Source organism: Ochotona princeps, chromosome 13, assembly GCF_030435755.1.
Source record: "Ochotona princeps isolate mOchPri1 chromosome 13, mOchPri1.hap1, whole genome shotgun sequence".
In the NCBI taxonomy this organism is placed as follows: Eukaryota; Metazoa; Chordata; class Mammalia; order Lagomorpha; family Ochotonidae; genus Ochotona; species Ochotona princeps.
In genome coordinates this window covers 19,513,424-19,539,718 of record NC_080844.1, presented here as the reverse complement: position 1 = coordinate 19,539,718, position 26,295 = coordinate 19,513,424, and the positions used below count along the sequence as shown (strand labels likewise).

The 26,295-nt window shown below is 38.9% G+C and overlaps 1 protein-coding gene across 4 annotated transcripts in view; it reads right to left on the bottom strand.

The window, feature by feature from the left end:
- Positions 1-26,295, bottom strand: part of PRKG1 (protein kinase cGMP-dependent 1) — a 1,159,635-nt gene that overhangs the window by 39,551 nt on the left and 1,093,789 nt on the right. Inside the window, exon 1 of one of the 4 annotated variants that reach the window (XM_058671973.1) lies at positions 288-348. The exons of the other annotated variants lie outside the window; for them this stretch is intronic. The gene's annotated coding sequence lies outside the window, so the exon portion shown is untranslated. Of the gene's footprint in view, positions 1-287; positions 349-26,295 lie in introns of those variants that run through there. 4 annotated transcript variants of the gene reach the window in all.

The window sequence follows — 26,295 nt, the reverse complement described above, 5'->3', positions numbered from 1 at the left end:
CTTTCTCTAGATGACCATTCAAAAAAAATTAACAAAATTGCCTTAATCTCTTTTCATTCCTGCTCACAATCAAAAGGAATACCAAAGCAATGAAAGCATAAAGCTATAAGGAAGGTAAGACAAACATGCTGTTTTAGAAACACAGAAAGAATGGAACAACTCCAGTTTTCATTTCCCCACCTCTCTCTTTAAAACCTCCTTTGTGTACAACAGTGCATTTACCTTTTTTTTCAGAAATAGGTGGTGAACATTGGTCTGATATTCCTATTTATTCCTGTATTACTAACCTCCAAAAGTCCAAAAGGTATGAACCAGGTGTGCTTTATTAGTCACAGCTGTTTCCCACTGACATGGTATCCATGAAGTAGTTCTGTCATCATTTCAAATTAACATAATTAAATGCTATACTATATGACTAACCATTATTAAGAAGTAAACATTTCTCCCTAAATAATAGAAATCAAATGATGATGATTTTCCCAGAATAAACATTTATGGAAATTAAAATTTAATCTTCATTTTGCTATTTAAGCACTGAAATGGCTCAGCACTATTTCAAAAAGTACACAATAAATAAAGGCAGTATAAGAAAAAAACAAACATTGTTCTAATGGCTTTGAATTCCCCACCTAGAACTAAGGCGAATGCGGTGCTGTTTGTTTTCGTCCAGTTTACCTTCACAAATCTACGCTAATCAAGTAACCTCTTTGCATGTCCTCCTTATCTGCATATCAACCAGCTAGCAGGGCACTGCTGGGGCTCGTATGCTTTGGGGTGTATTTTTATTTCCTGATTAACGTGGCTGGCCAATTCTAGGGGAAGTACAGCAAAACAAAGTGTTTTAGTAAACACATATGGACTCTCCTTCGTAATTGAGTTTGTATCTCATTCTATAACTATGGTAGGCAAAACAATATACAATTAGTGTCTGCTCTGGACTGAAAAGTGATACAACAGGGCACATAACTTCCTGATTTGTATTCCTTTATATACCAACCATTCTGTTTTTCCAACTCCCAATTTCTTCAACATTTAGGCCTTCTTGGGAGCATTAACATACATAATAATTTTCAGAAGGTAAGCTTTAAGTACAGAAAAACATACTTGGTCTATGACAAATTCATTATACAGTGCTGGCCATATACTGAATAGTTATGTAACTAATTTCAACTATAGAATTTTATACACCAATTTCTGATTTGATAGCATTTTGTTTTAAGAAATGTGAGTCTAACCAGATAAATTTATCCAGAAAAAATATCTACAGTGAATGTAACATTAGGATTGGATTAAATATACTTATTTGCATGTTTGGAAAAGTGACTTGTGCCTAAACTACAGGTAGTGTTGCCTCATGTGAGACGTGTTATGACGTACATACCCTTACTCCCTTCATTCTCAAATATTTAAGTCAGTTAGTCATTAAAATAAAAAGTAATAATTTCTAATAATGTCAAAATCATCTCTTATTAGCTTAATTGCTATATAAGGAGTCACTGACAACTAAATCACTATGGTAGAAACTGTTGACTTTATTGAAAGATCCAAGAGTGAACCATTTTATAAGTTTATATGGGTACTTACTTCTGTTGAAAGACTTGTTGCAAATAAACATTTTATGAGCACTTTTATCTCTATGAACTTTTAAAAAGATATCTTTAGGCATTAGAAAATCTATTCCTCAAATTTTAGAAAGTGGCTGTGTCTAACACATTTCATCATGCAGCACACAGATCCTTTTCTTTTAGCAGTAGACAAGAGAACTTGAAATAGAATGCTGAAAAATAACTTAGCCAATCTAAAGTATTTCCTTTAAAGTATACCAGTTTTCTCGAGAAAGTGTAATCTCTTAGGGAGTTTCAGATAATATTAGTTTGCTACATCTATTTCTAAAATTGTGGTTTTCTGAAGCATAGGATTTTTTTTTTTTGAGCACTCTAGCCATGAAATAGTTCTACTTATTTTTCAAATGCATTTCTTTCAAGAGATAAAGTCTATAGGAATACTGGAAAATTGCATTTCATGTAGCTACCGCATAATAATAGTGATGGTAATGCACATATTCTGCATTTAGAGAGCAAAAACTTTCTCACAAGGATCACACAGTTTCTGTCATTTACCCTCAGTGACTCTCTGTGTAGAAGAAAAAAAATAAGCATACTTTTCTTTCGTGACTAGATAGCCCAGTTGCTGATTCAAGTTTAGTTTTAATAAATAAACACCAAAATTAGGACTAGAATGCTTGTGTATGTTTCACATCATAGCGTATTTGCATTCATTCCAAAAAGAATCTATTTCCTTTTAAATAAGATAGTAGAAAACAGATTTTTAATCTCAATTTTTAGGATAGTAACATGCTTAGACATTTGGATCTACACCATGGAGTCACCTATTTCAGCCTCTGTGTGTGTGTGTAAGTAAATACATATACAATATTATTTTAAAATATATTACACTTAAATATATTTAAATTATATGCATAAATATAACTTTATTCAATACATTTATAGTATTTAAATAAAATTATGTATTTATATAATGTCTTATATGTTATTCACTTACATATAATACGTTAGCAATGATCACAAGGACCCAGGTACCTAGCATCCTGGTTTGTGGTCTATAATACCTTTTACTGCCTGATCCCAATTCCATCTCCTCAGGTTTTAAATTGATGAAAGGCAAACAAATAATTCAAGATATATTTAGGTAATATCCTTTTTTTGCACCAGGCAGGAAGACTTGGGGCTCCCTGTAGGTGAACACTGAAGCGCCTTCTTGTCTCTGATGCAGTATGCACATGTGTGTGTTCAACTTAAATAAATGAAATAAGTGATCCAAAAAACGAAACAAATCAATATTTATAAAAAACAAGTGAATGAAAGTAATACGAATCACTGTTATCCACAAATATATTGGTCACCATTTAATTATCTAGTTTTGGAATAGTTTTTATATAGCTGGAGAGAATTTTTTCTTTCCCTAAATTTCTTATGTAAATATATATTGCCATAAAAAAGTTGGAAAGAACACAGTTACCCTTTCCCACCCAGTAAGAATACAATTATCCTTCCCCACACACAACCGCTTATTATTTCAACATAATCGTGGGTCCAAAGTTGACTTATTAACTTACTGAACAATGATGATTCTTGTGTAAGAGAATAAAGATATTTACATATATGGAGGGCACATTAAAAGTTTGTGGTACGTGGAATGAAAGATCAATTTATTTCAGAGTGAAACAATTTTGAAATTCCTGAATAGCTTTTCCATGGTAAAACATTTTCATGATTTTTTTTGAAGTTCCCTCACATATGATTCAAAGTTGCTTTGCCTGTCAAATACATGCAAGGAAGAAACCATGTAGCTTGCAACTTTGCTTGTATCAGAGTAAAAACTTACCCCACTCATCAAGGACATGCTTTACCAAATTTCTAGACAGTAATTTTCTCCTCTTTCTCCTCCTCTCCTATCTTTCAGGAATCTCAAACCTGACTTTTTGTTCTTGATTTTAGACCACGGTTTCCACAGTTAATGAATGCCAAGCCATAGCTTCCCAAGACCACAAAGGTGAGGTTTAAGGAGAATAACGCTAAATGAAAATAAATTATCTTTCTCTCTTCATTATTCCAACGACTCAGGCTTATGTGGCAGCATTCCTTATCTTCCTCTTACTGCCTCATGCTGTCTCTAAGAAATTATCCACACTGCCTTGCTCTCCTCTGCACCATAACCTTCCTCTCTAAAAACACAAATTCATAAAAGTGACCTGAGTTTTCACTTTCAACTTCAATCATCCCTTTTCTGCCTCAAAATTAAGATCACTTCTTCTTATCTTTTAGATTCCTTTCTTTAAACAGAATATTCATGATAACAAGGAAACATTTTAATCTTAACTAATTTTTTTTAATTAATCCTAATCTTCAGTAAAGTAATCAAGTCAGATAACTGAGCTGGGAACAGAAGGATAGTTAAGACTCAAACACTAGAAGTCAGCTGTTCTTGCTTGACTTAGAATTATTATGGTTTCCCATCTTTGTAAAATTGCAAAATACATCCTTCTCTCTGATTTTCAGCAGTGATCATTTCAAAAGAAAAATCTTCAGGATTGTGCATGCACTATGACGGCGGGAAGATTGAAGAAGTGGTCATAGTTCACAGCGAGTCATTCTTTGGGGGGGCGAATATGAGACATAATAAAACTGTGTGGCCAAAAGAAACAGAACACTGTAAGTCACCCTCATTGGCCTCTAGAGTTTTGACAGAACAAGTAGTCAAGGGGTTGGGCTAGGGCTAACGTGAATAAGATGTTCCCATTTCCAAAAAACAAGGGTTTGTACTAAGCATATCAATGAAGCTCAGTGGAGCCGGACAATTCTGGGATGCCAAGGGTGCTGAGACATACATTGCAAAAACTCTGCGACCAAGAGGTTCTCTTTCCTCCTGGTGATTAGCTTCCTAGACTGTCCTCCAATTCTAGACCTCTGAAGTTCTCACTTCAGGAAAATAACAAAAGAAGCTTTCATTTCAGATATTTTGCTCTCAGTTCTAGGTATCCAAAGGAGACAGGCAGAAGAGGCTCCGAGTGGAGAGACAAGAAAATGGTCGGGAAAAACATTTCTTGAATTGCCCAGTAGAAACTGTAGTGGGTCAAACATTCTCTTCCATCTCAGTACAAACATTCTAGGTTGAGTTTTAAAACAGACCTGGTCTTAGAACCAGACAATAGTATTTTCAAATAAGAGGAAAAATAAATTTATGCAGCTGTTAATGATCAATGTTAATGATAATAAAGAGGTATTAGAATTAATTACACGAGAATGTGGTTGACACTACATAATACAGTATATAAGTATCATGTGAATTGTGTCCAAGGCCTCAGCACTTAGTGGCAAATGACCTTTTCTTTCCTGAAATGGGGAAAGCCTACTAACTTTTACTATAAAAATATGAAAAGAAAAGGAAAGGAAAAAATTTTTTTTGCCATATCAAGCTCTTTAGAAATAGTGATTGTTACATTTATCAAGTTAAAGAAGTTCCAGGAAACTTCTCCCATTTGTTATTAGATCACTGCCATCCAGGTGCAAAATCTGGCAGTTACAGCTAATAAACTGAATGATAAAGCAATGCAAAGTGTTGGGAAAAACTAAAACCCAAGCTTTACTGCAGTTTCTCTAGGTTTTCTTCTCCTCATTTTTTTAAGGCTAGGTTCAATTTCTGTTCCAGAAACCTATCTAAAACACAGCTTCCTTAGATTACTCCTGCCAGTGACAAATTTACACACATACACACACACACACATATATATATATATGCTATTTACTATTATATACACATATAAGTATATATGTATAAATATTTAAATCTCAAAGAGTGTCTGTCAGGTGTAAAGTGAAACAGTCCTTAACTGGGGTTTCTTCAATATTTTTCCTTGTGATTAAAACTGGTGTTTTAAGTATTTGGGTAAGAAAATCACATGGGTTAAGAGCCATTTTCACCACATCAAGACACATGATATTGACATAACTTAGCACTAATCATGTGAACTTTTGTCACCTGCTGAGAAAGTCACGGCATCATTTTTAACACAGTACGTTCTTTTGGGAACAAATACAAAATGAGATTTATTGAATGCGACCTTCTTCGTACTTTCTGTGTTGGAAAGATGGTGTTCTCAAAATGAGATCACTTTATAAAAGCTTTAATCACCATACGACTAGGGCATCTGCACAATCACCCGAAAAGGTCACAGCGAGACTCTTGGGTCAGGATCTGGGCAGATGGTTATGAAATTAGAAACTCGTACCTTTGCCATATAGTTTCACACAAACCACAACAGTGGACAGACAGTGGACAGATCATGGGGAAGGGGATACAACAGGATCCTCCAATGGCAGCTGCTTCTTTGTTTTCCACCACAGGTACAACATTTCTACAGTAATTATTTCCATGAGTATAACCCTCACTTGACACAGGATGTAGAATAAATCTGCCAAATTTCACTTTCGATGTGCACTAGTTCAGTAAATGCTGCTGCCTTACAGAAACTGACCTTTACTGAGCATTTCATAAAGCTCCTGGCCCTGTACTTGTAAATAGATGGAATCTATTTTGAAATAATTAGTGACAGTGAACAAAAGCACAGTGGGGAGACATTCAGACCTGTTAACATGATTCTGCATGCCATTTGAAGGATGGTTTCTTTTATCGTCATCTCTTTTCTCCACGTATTTCCAGAGATGGCGTTAATGGTACAGCTTCACTAAACACTCCCTTTGCTTCCATTATCCTTACCCAAGTTACCGAATTTTCTCTCGGGAGATAAAGACCACCAGACTCCCAGTCTAACCATGTGCATTTGTTTTCCAAAGCCTTTTCACAGTAAAAACAACTCCTTCAAAAGTGGTAAGAACTTGTCACCTCTTTCCTGGTTTTAACAATTGAAAACATCTAATGTCCACTAAATATTTTCAGAGAATGGACAGTCTCTGATTGGATTTTTCAGTCTGAGTCACGCTGTTGTCACTTTGCAGACATAACAGAGGATAGCGAGCCTTTCTCCTGCTCCATCAGAACAGGAAGTTGCCAGATTGGGAGGCTGTGATGGCACCAGTGAGCAAGTGCCCGGTAAACTAAGTTGGAAAGAAGTTAGGGCTCTTAGGAGAGGTGAGTTCTCTATCTGTGAAAACTGACAAAGTCACATAATATCTTCATTCCTGTAATATTTGTGTAGTATTTGGCCAGGCATAGGACAAACAGAATATAATGGACATGCATATATGAAACATATGAATTAGGAGGCCAACAATTTAAAATCAAAGAAATCTTAGCATTTTCAGTAGCATTTACTCTATTTTTACTGAATCATGAAGGATAATTCTACAGTGAAGAAAATATGTTTTGGCATATACCATTTGTACAAATGTATCACTGAAGATGCATAATGGCAAACATAACATATGTATTAATTATCTGTAGTTGTCTTATGTGCTAAGAAAATATGTTTACATTCTTGTGCCAATTCTCCCACAACCATATTAATAATTGTGTCAAAAACAAGATTCAAACAGGCTTGAGATAATAACATCCAGAGAACAAATGCACCAATATGGACTACAAAATGCCCCTGTAACAACTGAATTATTCGGTTTAGAAAAGGTTTACAGCTAAATTTCTTAGAGAAAAGATCAGAAACAGTTTCATAAATATTTTTGCAGGAATGTTAAGGTGAGGGGTGGTTGTATTTCTTACATGGTTGTTTCAGCTTTTCTATATGCCTAAAACCTTACTTTTAATAAATATTTTTCATCCATAAACCAGTAAAAGTTTTAGGAAATTCGACACAGATCAGGGAATTCCTGTGTATACTCTGTCTCCTACATGTAGTTTTCCTTTTTTTTCCATGATGGTTAACGTCTAGATGTCACTCTCCGTGACTCACTGCAGGTTTATATCCCAGTGCTAATGTCACAGGACTCCAAAGCAAGCCTAGACTAGAAAACATCTTTAAACACAAGAACTGCAGTTCTAGAGAAATAGCTCTACTGTTATACAGCAATTTAGAATAATGTGCTTACAGATAAGTTCTTCCTTATGTGACAAGGAATGTTATTTTTCACCTAGCATAACAGTGTAACGGTAAGCTGGTAAGAATAAAAGGATACTTCAGTCATCAGTTTAAGCCTTATGTTTTTTAGAAATCCACTAGAGTATAACTTTCAGAACTAGAATCTTTGAAATATAGATGAAAAATTAATATTTTATTTTGAAAACCCCAATTACCTAACAAGATTGAGGTATTATTGCAACTTATCCCTTCTAGTGACATTATATTTCTCTCATCCCACTGGAAAAGATGAAAGAGAAAGAGAGAGAGGGAGGGAGGGAGGGAGAATATCAGCATTTCTAGAATAGGCAATCTTTTTACCCTTTAAAGCATAATTAGTGGAATGTGGCAGAACATTCAGAGAACAGTGTCTGGTAATCATTTTCTATCATCAGCCACTTTTCTAATACCTCTACTGAGGACAACCCCAGAAATCTTCTATAGTGTATGTTATTAATGGCTCAATATCACTTTTTTTTCCTCTAGATAAAATCAGGTAGTCTGTCTTACCTCCCATTTTGGATCAAGTTATATTTATTTTCTGTAAGTTATGCAGCCAAATCTGTGAGTACATTGTGTGACTATTATATATTTGTGCAAGCAACAAGGACCTGATAAGACAGTGATCTACAGCAACTGAAGTCTAACCTTTGGATCTAGTCTGTTTTGGCCAAGATCCTGTCTGTTTCACTGACTACAGGGCAGGAACAAGTCATTTACTCCACCTATGCCTCAATTATCTTCACTAGTAAAATGGGCATGGTAAGAATTTTCTTGGGCTTTAGTAAATGTTAAATGAGATCATGCTCAAAAAAACAAGACTATAAGGCAATCATTAATGATGATTTAAAGTGTTATTGTTACCTTTTATGGAACTTTATATGATAAGTATTTTTTTTTTAGTCATTTGGCAATATTCTAACTTTCTGTTCATGGTTTTTGCCTGATCTAATTCCTGCATCCTACATCATTGTGCAGTATTTAGGGAATAGAGTTGCCTGGTTAGCAAACTAGAGATTAACTCATTTGTTGAATAGCCTAGGAACATCCAAACAAGTTCTAATGTTGAACTGTGTCTGCTTCCTTAGTGCTTGATTCATATATATCAGTGTTTGTTAGCAAATCTATTGATAAAATTGAAAATTATGAGATGTGATGAGTGAATCATGGGAATTCTACAATCTATTCTAGACTTTCTAATATAAGGCAGGTGAAGGTCTATTTTTGAAATTTAAATGAAGGATATGTTTTATAATTCTACTGTCCTCTCAGGAAATAATGGAATTTATGAGCCGTTGCATGGACAAAATAAAAGCACACAGGTCTCATGCTGCTTCGGTGGATGTCTCTTACCTTCAACTACTCCCTTAGCTCGTGGGAGACAGACGATACATCGCCATGATCTTAGCCACAGTCGGGCAATAGATACAGAGTCAGGCAACACCCTTCGTAATCCAGAGCCTGGAAACCACTGAAACAGAGTCTCGAGAGGTGGTCACACAAAGTCTAGGTGTGTCCTCTCTGAGGACAAACTTGGGCCACATTCAGAGTCGCTGGGAAGCCACCCTGTGACCCACTCCTGCAAAGACAGCCCTCCTCTCATTTTCCTGAGGCTTACTCAGAAGTTACTTTCTCAAAATCCACCTTGAGTGCCAGTTCTTTGGGAAGCAGGGCAAAGGCCTAGCCACATTCTAGAACCACAAAGAATATCATCAGTTCCTTCAGTGACACACAAGAGCAAGTTTTGGCTGATTCATGCTCTGTAGAGATCTTGAAGTTTTCCTTTTTGAAGGGAAATCAAACTGAGATCTTGTACTGTCTTGCCTTTGGCAAATAACTATAACTACTCATTTGACAAGAGGCCTCACATGAGTTAAAATCACATTCAGTAACGTTTATCAGGGAGGATAGTCCCAGAGGTGAATTTTGCAGAAAAAGTAAACAAATTAAAAGGGAGGGAAAATTCCTTATCATTTTTACTGACAAATGACAACAAAAGAAAGTACATGGATGATCTATATTTTTAGGCTCCATCAAACCATTTCCAACATTTCATCTTTTCACATGAGTTTATTAGCTACAATATTCATATACAATACAATTAACATAGCATGGGGATGTTCTATGTTTGTGGAAAGATACTCATTAAGAAGGCCAATGTTTTTGAGATGAAGTTGATATGGTAAGACAATGGAATCTTACTGTAGATGTTTCATTGCTACCACTTCTTGCAAAAATTATGCACTGCTCATATAACCCACTGATGCTGACCTGAAGAGCCTGGTCTGTAGTGCAAAGACTCCATGCTGACCCATGGTTCTTAAGACACAGACAGACAGCAAAGCAAGCGAAGACATGGCCAGAAAGAGCATTTTCACTGTGTATACAATCTTGTTGTCTTCATCTCATGTCTGCCTGCTCCATTGAAGTTGAGCATCTACTTGTTTGACTACCCTTGTATCATGCCCTTTAGTGTAATTTTAGTTTGGAAAGAGGAGCAGATGCTTTTTCAGGTACAAACAATTCAGGACACACACAGAACATTAAGAGCAAGCATCAAAGAAGCGTTAGACCATAGGGCTCTAGTCTCAACCTTAATTTTATCATTTCTGGAAACATCTAGATGACTGGGATGAATGGAAAGCATAGGGTTTCTCAGTCAAAGTATTTCTCTTTGGAGTTGAGGAACACTTGTTCCTTCGGCAAGAGTCCAGACGCCCCCTTCCAGACCAGATTCCTACTGAGATCAGCAATGCAATGGCTTCCATCCCTGCTTTAGCTGCTACCACCTCATTTCACATATTTTACTTCCTATTGAAAATCCAAATCAGGGTAAGGCCAAAGTTACTTTTCGATCGTAAATAAAGTTAATGAAAATGAGGCTGTAATGATTATGGCAGTGATGCAATTGAGAGCTGCAACTACACAGGCAATTGCATTACAAAAGAAAAGTTTTTCTTTTTTGTTCAGGAAAATGTCACTTGGGTTGGGACTTCAGTGTAACCTACCCGCACTTGAACTTTCAATTTACTTGCCTTTAAAGAATTCCAAATCGAGAAATTGTATACCACCTGCTTTAGATTTTCTAACAGAAAGTGAACGTCTGAGTTTTGCAGCTAAAACAGACATAAAAGCTATGGCATCACTAACTTCCTCTGGAAGGGGAAGGCGATCTGAAAGTAGAAACATAAAGTTAAGAAGTAATACAAAAATTGTCACTGCTTAATTGCTTACAAGTAGTTTCTCATTCATTACCCAGAGAATACATTGGACACATGTACAGTGCTCCTCAACCTACACTTGGAAAAAGGAAACTTCTGTGTGTTCTAATCAGCCCATGCATGCAACATTACAGTTTTTCTATCTATAATATTCCTGTTGTTTATGTCTTTGGGTTTTAGAAATGCACTGGTTTCTTCTTGTGCAGCCTCTATCTTATTTTTGAATGACATATGCCTTCTGTGTGATAAAATAACACATTAGGAAATACTTTACCTTACGAGAAAAAGAAATCTTAGGCACTAGGTGTTGGTTAGCTAAACAGTATTTCCTTTTCCTTTTATTTGTGAGATGATACAAAACTTTCATAAATGTGACAGGAGTTTGGAAGTAGCTATTACCTTCATTCTGCTTTTATACACTACTTTTTTTTTTACTTTGAAATTACATTACTTGAAAAAAAAACTCAAGCCCTTTAAGAGCTGTGAAGATCACGTTAAATTTTGTTTCCAACTCTATCATTCTGCCACAAGCTAACATGTGTCTTTGTTAGAATCTATGGTATTTGGCAATCTGAGCTTTTTCATTTGCCTGTTACACTGCACTAATGCATAGAATTCATTGACATTTAATGACTTCCAAAAACTTCTGGCTACTACACTGACCCAATCATAAAAATTTTCAAACAGTTTTCTATTAATTCTGGCTTCTACCTATGTCATAGACACACACACACACACACACACACACACACACACACACACACACATATGTATACACACATATAGGAGAACTAACGTTCCCGAAGGAGAGCAAACATTTCATTGTCTGCTGTTGTCTCTTTGAAGCAAAAATGACATTCACTAGGATTCCTTCAATCAGGAACCGAGCCATTCTGCCACAAACTCAAATCCTGTATAAATTCTTGCGACAGGTCTGACCTGTTCGTGTCTAGTTAGGACACATAGTTTTGGTCATTATTCTTGAGCATATAAATAATAATTCAACTGACTTCGAATAGTGTACCATTTCCGGGTTGGTAAGACATCACCTTAGCTCAGGCAGTGTCTTAACAGAAGTGGAGCGGCTAGGAGTGACAGCAGTGACCCCCAGTTCAATATCAGGACAATACTTCTCTGAGAGACAAACTTTACTTTCGGAGAAACGGGGTAATTATTTTAGCATCTATCAGTCTAACTCTCTTGAACCTGACAAATTCTATAAGCTATGCTAAAAGCCCTTGTGATAAACAATGGTAAATAACTGGGACCATGGAGCACAAGGTAAAACAAAAATTTGAAATTATTTTAGACAGTTTAAGTGATCTAGGCATCAGGCATTCAACCAAAAGAGAAGTCAAATAGAATCATGCAGACTTAACATCAAAAGTTACTTTTAGTCAACTGCCAATTAAAAAACAGGCATGTGCCAGGCACTGGTAAAGATGTTGGTTGAGGACAGAGCTGTGGACCATGGACTTTTATCTGACTTACCTGCTAGAGCATAATTAAAACAATTCAATTCTGGCATTTTAAATAGTGATATGTTTTGTATAGGAGGTTAGGGAAGAAAGGAGTCCCAAGGAGCAGAAGAGAGGCAGAGAGCTGCAGCTTTAGCTCAGGGTGTAGAAGAAATCTCACTGGAAGATAAAGGGTAAATCACCATCAACTTGGGCACAGCAAAGAGAAACTGCTTCCCAGCGGGGGCAGGAATCTGACTCTGCATGTCACATTTAGCAAGGAAAAAGCGTGAAAAGAAGCAAGAGAAGAAATGGCATCAGAAGCAAGGTGGCCAACATGGTTCACATCGTGTAGATTCTAAAATCACTGGAAGAACTTTCTACTCTGAAATGCAAGTCCTCCCGGGCCTCTAAGCTTTCTGTTTTATAGTCTTGTTTACAATTCAAAACAGCACCCAGGTTGAAAACAGATCACAGAAGGGCAAAGGTACAAACATGGGGTTAAGTCCAAAGTCATCACAGCAATGCAGTCAAAAGGAGATATGCCTTGAAACGATCGAGAGATGGTAAAACAAACTGACTAAGTTCAATATTTTAAAGGTAGAGTCAGATGACTTGGTGTAACATGGAATGAAGATTTGAGTAAAAGAAAGAGATGATTCTGAAATTTTGAGGCCCAGGAATGGGAAAGATGGAGTTTGACGTGTTGGAAAACAGGCTGGAACAGAGTGATAATTCAGTTTTGCTATTTGGGGTTTAGGGTTAGGGGTCAGCGTTAAGGTTGCATGATTTATCTGAAATGTTTCTGAAACATGTTTCATGTCACCAGATGAAATCGGAGGTAGAAATGTAAATCAGGAAGTGATGAGTGTGTAGATGGTATTAAAATCCATGGCACCATCTGAGATCACCAAAGATGAAGGTGTGGACAGAGGGAAGACTCAGGGTTGGAGCCACATAGCTAACATGCAAAGACCTTTTCAGATCAGGAACAACTTCCTATGTGGTAGCAATGAGGGGGAAAAAAAGCGTATGAAATGAGATTGTAGAAATTAGGAAAATATTTCAAGGAAGAAGCAGTCCACCATGTCAAAAGCTATGGATACGGAGTAAGACATCCAGGAAAATCAACAATCAAATTTACCTTTTTATTGGTAATCTGTGACCCTGGCAGAGCAGGGGAAAATAGCGGCCTCAGGGCAGAATGGCAACGGGGAGCTGGATGTTCACAGGTGGCTAAGTGCTTATAGTAGAGTGGAGTAAAGAACCTCAGACATGGGGGCAGAACAGGCTTTCGGTTCAGTTGTTTGGCCAATAGTATCGTTTTTGAAAAACTGGAGAGAAGTAAAGAATCATGCAGTAGAGAATGTAAAATACTGCCATCAAGTGGGAAGACGGAGCTCATATGATTTGGTATACAACGCAATGTTGGGGTGGGTCAAGACGAACAATAAAGTCTGGAGTTTCAAGAGAATGACTGAAAGGTTTGATTTTACGACAGGTAAGAGTTTTTTCATGCGCTCGATAATGACATGAGGACAAAGTTTGGATAAATTACAAAGTAATGTGTTTCTGCAACATACAAATGCTGTTTAACTGTGGTAGACATTATCCTAAATCTTTTATGCTGTCATTTAAATCTCACATGAAATAACCCCTCCGTAAAGAGAGAGACATTAGGTTTTCCCACGCCACATAATTTACAAGAGTTGCATTGTGTGTTAAATGCAGGCATTCTGACCCTAGAACCAAATCCCATGAATCTAGATGGAGGTTCATGCTACAGTCACAGGTTTAGAGTTGCTTCGCTTATGTTTTCTGGAGACAAAAATCCACTCCTCTCCTGAATGCCTATTTTCTAAAAGCACGTATGCAACACACAACAGCAGGAGCAAACTAAGTTTTCACAGGAGGGGCAGTGTACTGTTCCTGTGGGTCAACTATTCTGACTTCTTAAAAGGGGTCACTCCTACAAGTGTCAACTAGAGGGCTCGGAGTCATGGAGGCTGTAATTCGAAGAGAACATCAAGGAGTGTTTTCTTAATGCAAGGTCTCCTATTGCTTTCAGACAGTTTCCCTGACTCTGGGCGGACAGGTGACAGCTGGTGACTGAAGACTGTCGTCTCCACCCTTACCAGAGTCCAAAGCCCAAGTGACACTGACCCAACAACCCAAAACTTTTCCATGAATACCTCACCAACTCTATATTATTCCTTGAGTTTCCTGAGTGGTAAAAGGATTTAACTCAGTAGCAAAAACGTTCCCTTCATTTTAATTACATTAAGACTCACTAGCCTTTGCATTCTAGTGAAAATAAAGGCATGTTTAATGAAGAAACTCTCTTAATTTGAATTCATTGCAGTATTTAGAGGTGTTAACTAAGCCTGTAAAGGCATTCGATATATATATATTTGCTGATTTTCAAAATACCTAACGTTAGACTAACTTAACATCTTTGGGTGAGTAAAAGCATTTTGAATGCTATGTCTCTTTATTTACTGATTTAATTTCTTCAGGAAAGTGAATTATGTGAGTACTTGCATTACTTAAAAAGTAGTAAAATTTTAAAACCTATTCAGGTTTTCATTTTTAAATGATGTTAATAAAGCTTTTATTTTGCATCTGTCATGCAGGAAATTAAGTGCAACGAAATATGGTGCTTTGAGAACCATCTTAACCTTAATATTAAATAGTGAGGAAACTAACAAAGAAGCTATGTTGGCATAATTTTAAATGTAAATTTTACTATGGTATATTTATCCAGCATGGTTTCTACATTAAACTTTAATAGAGGTTATACATTATTGATCTAATAAAACATAAAAACTGTCTCAAAAATGTGTTGACTTCAAACAACATTAAATATTTATCATCTTACGGTTTCTGTGAGTCAGAATTTTGGGTGCAGCTTGGCTGCACATTGCCATCAAGGGGTCTCAATTCCCTTACGCAAGTTGAAGACTGAAGCCAGTTCCAAGATGGATCTCCCACATGGGAAGCTGGCACTAGGGGTTGGCAGGAGGACCCAGTTCCTGCCCACAGGAGCCTCTCTACTAGTTACCTGAGTTTCCACATGATGTGATGTTTGACATCCGCCCAAAACAAGCAATCTGAAGACAGTAAGGCTGAGGGACTATACTGTTGTAGTAACACAGGGGTTAGTCAGGGTGGAAAGGGAAGTTCCTGAGCCCATGGAACTGCCAAAAGCATACTGTCTTCATAACCTAGCCTTAACTAACACAACCTAACCACTTCTTCAGTACAATTTGTCACACAGGTAGCAATATCCCTGCAAAATACACTCAACCCTTCTAACAGCCTCTGAAAATGTTATGCGATCTGAATAAATCAGACCCCATATGCATTAAAAGCCTCAAAAATGGTTCCTCAAGGTCAGCTGGAGACATATTTTCTCAGTTTGACGCTGTATGAATTATATTGATAACCTATCTACACCCCATCAGATAGTCACTGCTCTACAGTAATCTGAACATCCAGTAGCAAGTGAGTTGAAACTACTAGATTTAAAAGCCTGGGCATAATTCACTGCTACTCTTAGTTCTGCCTTCTGGATTCTCGTGTCTTCTTCTCGGATACTTTTCTACTTCCCCTGAAAGTGGTGCTTATGTTTGCAACTGAACAGTTTCATGTCTGACTCCTATCTGAGAGTTTTGAGGTTCAACTATCCTGCTTTCATTCTGCGTGCCTCTGTCCATTTAAGCGTAAGGTAGTGATGTTTGGTAAAAATGATCCGCTTTAATAAATTGCAGTTCTAGGTTGAGTACTATGGAAACTGAATCCATAAGACAGAAGTCAGACTCTCAATTTCGACCAAAAATGTTCTCAATCCTATATTGTTGTGAAGACTGCTGAGGAAAAACAATAGACTCTCAAGAAACCTTGTGGGCTGACAGAATCGTTCTCTAAGACAGGCTATAAATCATTTCTGAGTTCCTTACAAATGGAAGTCACAGCCATCGTTTTCGCTTTCTATATGGACTATGCTTTCCTGATGGTGTCCTGGATTTTACTTTTCTTGAAAGCTATTTCTTAACTTTAGCAATATTTGCAATATAGAGAGGCTGAAGAATATTTTTAAAATAATGACAGTTTGACAGTCACTTCACATGTTTGACAGTCCTTCACTTAGCTTATTCTACTAAAAATGTATTTTTATCAGAAACAAGACAAGTTCTACTTTCAACATTTTGTCTGCCCTGTCTCCCTTCCTACTTTATCTAGTTCATTAGACCATTTCTGCTATGCAAATCACCAAAGATGATGGTGTCACTGTGCTTTTTGCTGTTAACTCTCAAGAGCTTGTTTCTTCTAATCTTCAGTAACATTTTTCTCCCCTCTACATCATTCTTTGGTGGTACCTCTTTAAAGGCCTTCAGTTCAGATCAATAGTCTTGCAGTTTTCAGTATTTCTCCCTATTTTGCCCACTTTACTATTCTAGGTTTTCCTCATGTTCTAGGTTTCTTTTTGGCAGTGGTATATTCTAGGAACCGAAATCTATATTACTTATTACTACTGTGTAACAAACTACCCTAGTACCTAATAGTTCAAAACAACTTGTTTCAAATATTTACTGTCAGATATTTTGGGTCTGCTATTTAGTCGTGGCTTTGTTGTGTGGTTTCGACTTCCTGTTGCTAATGAGATTATTATTAAGCTGTCTAGTAGGGATACAGTCACATGAAGCCTGGCTGGGGAGAGATTATCATATTGCAAGGTAGCTCCCTCAAGTGGTTTGCAAGTTCCTGCTGCCTGTTGACAGAGGGCCTTCTTTCCTTTGTACATGGGCCTCTCCATTGGCTGTTTGTAGCATAGTAACTGCCTCAATCCACAGTGATTTACTCAGTGCACAAGGTGGAAACTACCACCTTTAAAGAGGTATGTATGCATGTATGTATGTATGTGAAAAATACAGTGATAGAGAAAGATGGAGAGACAGAAAAGAGAGAGAGAGACCAATTTTCCATCCATTGGTTCACTTCCCACGTGACAACAGCTAGGTCTGGGGCAGGACAATTCCAGGAACTCCACACTGTCTTCTGCATGAGTGTCAGGAGACAGTACCTGAGACATAATTTGCAGTTTTCCTGGTTATATTAGCAGGAGTTAGATCAGAAGCAGAGAATCCAGGACCTGAACCAGTACTGATATTGGAGTAAGGCAGCCGTAAGCTCCTATGCCTTCAGAAGGAGCATAGTAGCTGATGCCTTAATTATGGACTTCTTGTTTGCATAAATATGAGAAATGAATTGATACTGCATTAAGGCACTTGCTTTTTAGTAATGTGCAATAGTAATTCTAAGAAACAAATATAAATGTTCTTAAACTTTAGTTCCTTAATCCCTCCCATTTTATAGCACAAACAATTTCTATTAATGTAGTGCTCAATTAAGTGAATCAACAAAGCAAACAAAAACATGAAAACCAACTGCCCTAGCCTACTTACTTCAGTCCTTCATGTGATCATTTCAAGAGGAATTCATTAACTACATGTGTTAAGTATGTACTAGTGTCAACATTCTGGGATGTGACATTGAAAGTATTTTAAATCACACGACCATGTAATTACTAATCTAAAACTGAGCATAATCTTAAAAGTATACATGAAATAGCCCATCCATTTGAAATGACGAAAAAGAGATTATGACCCAAACTGAATGTGTAGATCAATTACTGAGATTAAATTCAGATTGGATTATTTTAGGAAAAAAGAAAATTTGCACAAGAAATAAGAGTACGTGGGTATGATTGGAAAACAAGCACCTCAAGTTAATCTGTCTTCCAGTTGGTCACAGACAGCCCTTAATTCACACCGTCCCCACGCCTCAGAACTCCTCCTTCCTACCTGTCTCACACCTGTTTATACTCCTGCTCCCACCTTCCTCCCAGACTGTGCGTATTTCTCTGAGCTCACATTATTGATAGTATTTCCATCATCAACTGTGTTTTGTTGCATGGAATTTCAAGTCCTGATTAAACAATAAATTCTTTCAAGAGAGTGGTCTGTGTTTCTTTTTTACCACTTCATTTCCAAGAAAAGAGTGTACCTGCTGTTATTCCTATTGGCAATCAGTTGTTTAATTTCAGTTAATTATTATCTGAATTGAATTTTGATTATTTTCTTAACCACTTTACTAATACAACAGAAGCTTGCTTACATAATCCTCCACATGAAATTTCAAAATGAACTCTGTCCCTCTGATACCTTCCGCACCCCCAATCCTCTGTGCACACTCCGTGTGCTGTGATTGCGCAGACTTGAATTTTGTTTTCAGAGTTCTGTATGCTTTTAAATGTTCTTTGTAAAGGCTAATAGGGTTCTTACTGAGTTCCACCTAACGTTAGGGGCTGGACATAAAAACTCAAAGTCAGTGGAATGGTAAAGAAAAAAATGTCCTCAGGTTGAAAGGGAAAAGATGATGCAAATCTCTAAAGCAGCCTTTTAGAGCAGTCCTCCTTCATCTCTGTAAGCATTACTCTGCACTGGCTCGGACCCAACCACTGTCTTTGACCATCAAACCCCTCACTCTTATTTATCAGCAAAAAACTCTTCTTCAAAATATGTCCCCAAGTCACTTTCTCCACTGCTCTCAGTCTATTGCAAACTACATTAGTTTCCTTCCTGGAAGGCTGCAAGATCCACTTTGTCCTTGCATAGGTTCAAAGTGACTCTGCATTTACAATAAAATTAATACTTTTGACCATGATCTGTCAGGCTCTGGAGACAAGTGCCTGATCTGTGGTCCCTCTTCCTACTTCACTTAAAACCACTTGGGATATCGGTTTGCTGCAATCATGTTGGAGTCCTGGTTGGTACTCAATATGTCAAGAAAATGTCCATCCGAGTACCTCCTTATGCACTAGTGCTGTGCCTAGAGACACTGTCCCTGGATTCATCTTGGTCCCAGCTCAAGTGTCACTTCCTATACAAGGTTACCCCCAACCACCTTATCCACAGCAGCACAGGTCCCTTAAGGCATTCTTATGCTGTTTCATTGTTAAAATAGATGTGTCGTCATTTGCTTTTTTTTGTTTGTTTGTTTTACAGTTCATGGTTTATTCCCTTCCAGACTATTTCATTGAATGGGGGCAAAACAACAAGCCCCCAAGACTTAGCCTGTTTAATTACTCTGTATCCAATTCATTGTTTTCTTTTTTTTAAAATTATTTTTTAACAATCTTACTTAGTTGATTAGGGAACAAAGGGTCAAGGGCTACAGGGTGAAAGTGGGTAATACCATTGTTTCCACACCAATATCATTTTTCCCTATATCTGGGGTGAGGGAAAAAAACAAAGGGAAAAGCCCCACCCAACCTCCCACCCATCCCAGATCCCCAACGGGAGGCGCGCTCTGAGGGTCCTGCTCATACAGTTTTGATAGTTCATCAGTTCTGGATTGCTGCCAATCTCTCAGTTCCAATCACAATGAATCCTATTCAGAATCCACTGGCTGACAGTCGCTTCATGGTTGGGGTTCTAAGATCAGCAGTTCAGTTGGAGGGATCTCCAAAGAAACTTCATCTGAGATGATCCCAGGCCTGATTCTTGCGCGAGTTTGCTAGTACAAAGTCCAACACCGTCTGTCACACCAATCAGCTTATGCTCATGCTTGTTGTTGGGATTGCTGGGTTCATTCTGTTTCCAGCCCTGTCTTCCTCATGAACCAACGGGTGTTGTAGTCCAGTTCAATCCTGCCCACTTCATATTTGGTCCTCAGGCAAATCGGTTGGAGCTGCAGCCTAGTTGGGGCGACTCCCCATAACCCCTACCAGTTCTGCCCCCATCCTGGTTCCCATGCTTGCCAGTATGCACTGCAGGCTTGTCAAGTCTGTCCCACATCCTGTTTAGCTCTCGCACGTGTCGATAGTCATTGAAGCCCAGCTCAACCCAACCAACCTACTACCCAGCCCACACACCTACTGGCAGGTGCCCTTCTGTACAGCCACCCCTGCCCCTGTCCTGGTGTTCGTGCTGTCCAAGGAGAGTGGTAGCCCCGAGGGAGGTGCCCACTATTTCCCTTCTAGGCCACACTCACTCCCAGATTATGCACTCTCCAGGTAGTTCTAGCATTTGACTTGACAGAATTAGCTCCAAGTGCCAGCCTCTGCCAGCTAGTACTGCAGCTAGTCCAACCAACCCTCACCCACTCTAGTTTTTATCTGCGGGTTTTCTATGACACTTTTTTCATCTGCTTCATTTGGCATTAATACAGAGGAAGAGATACCCAGGTAGGGATAGAAAACAGCTTGACAAGTGGGCTAGGGAGGAACAGCATTCCAAGCCAAGAGAGCAGATCATGTGACAGACAGAATTAGAGGACTGGATGCCCACAGAACCCTGCCCACAGAGCTGGCCCTATGGCATGATGGCTAAAGCCACGCCAAGGACATTGGCATTCCATATGGATGCTGGTTTGCGTCCTGCCTGCTTCACTTCCAGTCCAGCTCCTGAGGAAGCACTGGAGGATGACCAAGTGCTTGGACGCCTGCACTCACGGGGGAAACCCAGATGAAGCTCCTGGCACCTCGTGTCAGGCTGGTCCAGCCCTGATCACTGCTGCCATTTCAGGATTGAATCAACAAATGCTTCTTCGTCTTGTCTCAGCTCATCTCATCTCTCCTTTCATCCCCACCCTACTTTCCTGCCACGTTCTGCCTTCCAAATAAAACAAGTGAATCTTTAGATTTAAAAAAAAAAATAAGATGTTGCATACAGCTATGTTTGAGGGTGGAAATATAAGGAGGAGTTGTTTGTAGACACTTCTAAGAATCTTAGCTACCCTATACACAAGTTGCATTTGGTCCTAGTGAGGGACTTGTTTTTTCCTTTGAGCAGCTGATGAATGAAAATGTTTTAATAATCCATGATTTCCAGAAACTGGTTTCAGTTATTTTGCTTCTTCTCACTCTCTGAAGAGTTCACCTCCAGGGAGGTATGATCCAAGTCAGGGCCTGAATAGAAGTACTTCCTCTCCCAGTGAGCTTGTGAACCCATCTGCTTTCACAGTTGTTTCATGGGAGCGTCAGACAATAACTAATTTGAGCAATCTCATTTGAACAGATCTATTATCTGAGATTTAAGACTGGCTTTTGTGATCATTATACACAAGACAGACATTAATTGGGTCTAATTCTTTTCAATTGATATTTGATTTCTTACTATTGCTTCGATGATGGGAAGCAGTGTAAATGACTAGTCTCAAAAATACAAAAGAAAAAAAAAAGCAAAATGAGCATGAAACGCAATCAGCACTTGGAGTTGAATCTGTAACAGCTTGTTGAGTAAAGTCTGCCTTCTGGAAACTATTGGAAATCACTTAGGAACAACTGGCCGGGGATGGGCTGGGACAGCGCTGGGAATGACACCCACTAGGGGAAGACGCTGAATAGTAGACACATGCTTCTTGACTTTGTTTCCATTTCAAAGAAACCAAGGTCCCTTTCCTGTAATCTGCTTAGTGGAAGCGATGCCAGGAAAATGGAGTTTGTGTTTGCTTATTTGTTTCCACAGAGATGTGGTTTAAGATAGTTGACCTAAAGGTGACCTTTCACCTTTAACCTTTCTGAGTTGATTAATTGGATAGAGTGTGTGTGTATTTTTTTTTTCCTCCCAACTGTTTTTGCTTGTAATATTTCGAGACAGTAGGATACAATTTGATCTTGGAAGGAGAATTATAAATATGCACACCATTTCTGAGCAAAAAGGATTTTAAGTAGCTGCTGCTGGCCTCAGAATTCACAAAAATACCACCAATAGACAAACAATGACAACAACACACACACACAAAAACAAGGAATAGGGGAGTGTTTTGTACTTAATTCTTGGTTATTCAGCAGTCAGCTGAATAGGTGGTACAGGGAGTATTTAGGGTTTTCTAGTTCTATCCTTTTCCCTCTAACAGGTCCCTTAAGGCATTCTTATGCTGTTTCATTTTTAAAATAGATGTGCCGTCATTTGCTTTTATATCTGTGAGCTTTCTAAACTTCCGTGGGAATGTGATTTAGGTTGAACAGAGGGTAGATATTCATATCTCCTACTATAACCAAAAAAAATAACTTTAAATTATACTTTACTTAAAGAATGTGGTTTAAGATATTAAGTCATAAAGACAAAACCATTGCATGTATTTCAAACAGGAAACTACAGCAGACCTCTTCCCTCACCAAGTACTTGAAAGATGATTAAAATATAAAATCCACGTTGTTTGAAAGTTGAGGCTTCTAATTAGGTTAAGGGAATATTCTCCCAGCTACTGTGACCCGAATTTGGGTATTGCAACCATCTGTGGAGCTAGTACTGTCTTATTCAATCAGAAGGGATTTACTTTAGGGAGGTTATGAAGTGCAGTACTCTTGCACTTGGGACACCCCATCGCATTTCGGAGTGAAATCCCGGCTCCGCTTCAATTCTGACCTCCTGCGGTGAGGCAGCCGAGATGGCCAGTGTACTCAAATCCTTGCCCATCAGGCAGGAAAGCTGGATTAGCCGCCAGCCTCCTGACATTGGTCTAGCCCAGGCCTGGCCATTGCAATCCTTAACAGAAGGAAGGTCTCTGCGTCTCTATGTCAGTTGTCATGCATTTGTGACTCATCCTGTTTTTATGGAAAAATACCCTCAACGTGTGTTAATACATCAGCAGTTTCCTAACAGAAGTCATCAGAACAAGCGGTATAATAGTAATTTCACTTTTCCACGTGGACCACGACTGCAGAGGCAAGGATAAAGAGAGAGAAGGGCTAGTGATGACATCAGTCTTAAAATATCCTCACGTGGGATCTATGCGATCAGGGTGGTAAAGAAGCCAGGCTCACCTTCAAGGTCAAGTGTCTGCCTCAGTTGTCTCAAACCATCAACAAAAGATGTTTGTTTTCTACTGTCCAGTGTAACAGGCAGCAGGTTAATCTTCAACATTGGAATAACCATAAACCTGGGTTAATGCGTGCTTGTCATTCCTGGTACACCAGAGCCAATAATCAAAGCTGTATTTCTATAAGCATCATTCAAGCGTAAGGTCAATGGGAAGTGCATTAAAACATACAAGTCAGACTTCCGTGGCTTGCTACAGCTCGAACACTACCAGATTCCTTTGATCTTAATCTCCTAACCAAGAGAACTCAGTTAATAGAATGTTATGTTTACGTACCCTGGAGATCTCCTGAGAGAACTCCAGCTTCTCACAGGGTATGTATTTATTCCTCCCTAATTATAAATAAATACAACAAGAGGAAGTGAGATAAGCTTACTCTTCTGTGGGCTCACAACTTGGAGGTGGGAAGAGGCGAGGTCATGAGCGCTCGGGGTGCTATTTTGGAAGAGGGACACGGAGCCCACACAACAACCCTGCCATGACCTGTGGTTTGAGAAACGCAGCTCCGAAGGGTTCCCACACAGCAGCTGTCTTCCTGCATCACCATCGCCGAGGACAGGAAGTGGAATGGCACATGGAATGCAATTTATAGGATCTGTTCTTTCAGAAAGCGAAACAGGATCCCCAGGCTATTATAGCTAACTTCAGTGGGGCATCTGAACTCACTTGCTAAAAGGGGCTGTCTGCTGAGAGAGGGGTAACTTTCATTTTTGGCAACAATTTATTTATTAGTTTGAAAGGCACAGCAAGGAGGAGAGAGGGACTGAGAAGGAGACACACATACAGAGAACGAGATGGGGTGGGAGGGAAAAAGAATATTATTTTTGCTGTTACATTCCTCATGTGCCCACAACAGTCAAGTTCAAAGCCAGGAGCCCCATTCAGGTCTCCCACAGCAGTATGAGGGACCCGAGAACTGGGCCATTGTCCATTGCCTCATATTAGTGACAAACTGGTTCAGAAGCAAGGAGAAGCCAGGACGCAGACCACGCGGTGAGAAAAGATACAGGAGTCCGAAGTACTATTGGCTTAAGCTGATACGAAACAATGACCAAGACGACCACGGAACAAATGCATTCGGGGATGCTTATAAATCTAGCCACATTTGTCTTAGGAATTAAAATGCATTTAACATGATGTGCACACCTGATTCAAATAGGCACATCTAATTCTGTGGTTAAAGTAATACAGAAAGACAAAGATGAGAAAATAGATAATTTCAATGTCAATAAACACGTGTTTTTTTTTCTAAGCCAGGTATTTCATCTGACTATAACTCATCACTTACAGTTTTTATAGCAAACTTCCCTGCTCTGTCAGTGGAGTCGATTTAGGGAATCTAGCAGAACCCATGTGACATTATTTCTTTGGCATTCTGGTAGCTCTCTGCTGATTTTCCCCCAAGGATCTCAAGCCCTGGAGCCTGCTGGCTGGACAGGCAGCTTTCCTAGGGTCAGAGGCTGAGTGCTATGTGCGAAAATGCAAGATTCTTTTGAGTTGAAAATTCAAGCTTCCATTCTGTATTCCTGGTAATCCCTTGCTATCAACATGTTTAAGAACACTGCACTCGAACCATGTGTGCTGCAAACCAACTGTTCAGCATTGGCAAAAGCAGCTGAGAATCTCATGCCTGCCAGCTCTCACCTGCCTCTGTCAGGGAAGTAAGAGAGGGAAATATTTTCAAGAGTTTTAGGGGATGGTTTGCTTGTGTCAAATGGGCCTTTGGTTTGCTCTCCCCTAAACTACTTTTTTGAACAATTCTACGAGATGGGTCAATTCTCAAAATGGCCACAAGGAGGCAGAAAAGTACAAGGTTTGCCTCAAATTTGTTTCTTCAATGTTAGTGCTGTTCTTACTTGCACATCAGTTATTCTTCAGGACACATATTTACCTAGACATCACAACACACTTTTACTTTTAGATGACATCCATTCAGTATCTGCCTTGTTTTCCACCTTCTTTCACAATGATATGCTTTGTCAAACCAAACACCTAATGTTGGTTTCTATTCCTATTAGCGTAAAGATGTATTATAAAAATTCTGTCATTCATTTCAAACACCTTTGTCATTTTCAGGTGATCTATCCAAATGGATGACTTTAAACTGTTCATAGTGGAAAGATTTACCTCTGAGGAATACTTGAATTGATGAGTGGCAATATTGGTCCAATCATCTTCTCATGGGGAAGAGAAAAAGTTGAGAGGGTATAGGAAACTACATTGAAGTAATAGCTTTGAAGGAAAGTTGCATTTTCCTGCCACTTTGTCATAACGCCCATGGACACACTGCTCTGGCGAGAAAACCAAGAATCAACACACTGCCTCTTCGTCTCACACAATCCATTCATCCATGCTCATTAGCACAAACTGTCCCTCCCATGTTGTCCCCTGATTCATGCCACCTCTCTGTTCTGCAGTTAGCATCCTACCAGGCAAAGAGAGGATGCTTTCCTACTGCATTTGTGTTCGATTTTATTTTACTTTTAGCGTTAAAGGAAGTTTGCAGTGTGGTCTCTTTCTGGGCCTTTCCATCCACACTTCATGTTTAAGAGCTACTTCAGTCATCTTAAACGTTCTGCTTGCGTCACAACAGCCACAATTTTCATAGAAAATCAGAACAATCCCTGCCGTTAATCGGACTGACTTGTGCTAACCAGGAGAAAAAGTGCATGACACACACTCTCATTTGCTGTTTACCAAACATAACGGGGTGTGTGTGTGTGTGTGAGAGAGAGAGAGAGAGAGAGACGTGTCTGACAGTAACAGCAAGAGCTTCCCATCCTCCGGGACAAGGACCCAACTCCAATGCAGCCACTCACTGGGCTCTTTGACAGTGCACATGTTCCAAGTTCTCCCGTTCCCCCAACACACATATACCAGTCTCCATTTGTACACTTTCAAGCTGTTATGCATTTTGTTCCAAAGGAGAATGTGAAAAAAATGCTTCAGGTTGTATCTTGGAGGCACATTTTGTATGCCATTGTTTTCTCTCTTCTCTTCCAGGCGGAACTCTAAGCTGCTTTCTGCTCCAGCTACACTTCTGGCCATCACAATGTTAGTCAGAAGTGCAGGTGCTCAGGCCCCTTGGTGGGGGCAGCGAGGTGCCTGGAAATGTTTGCTC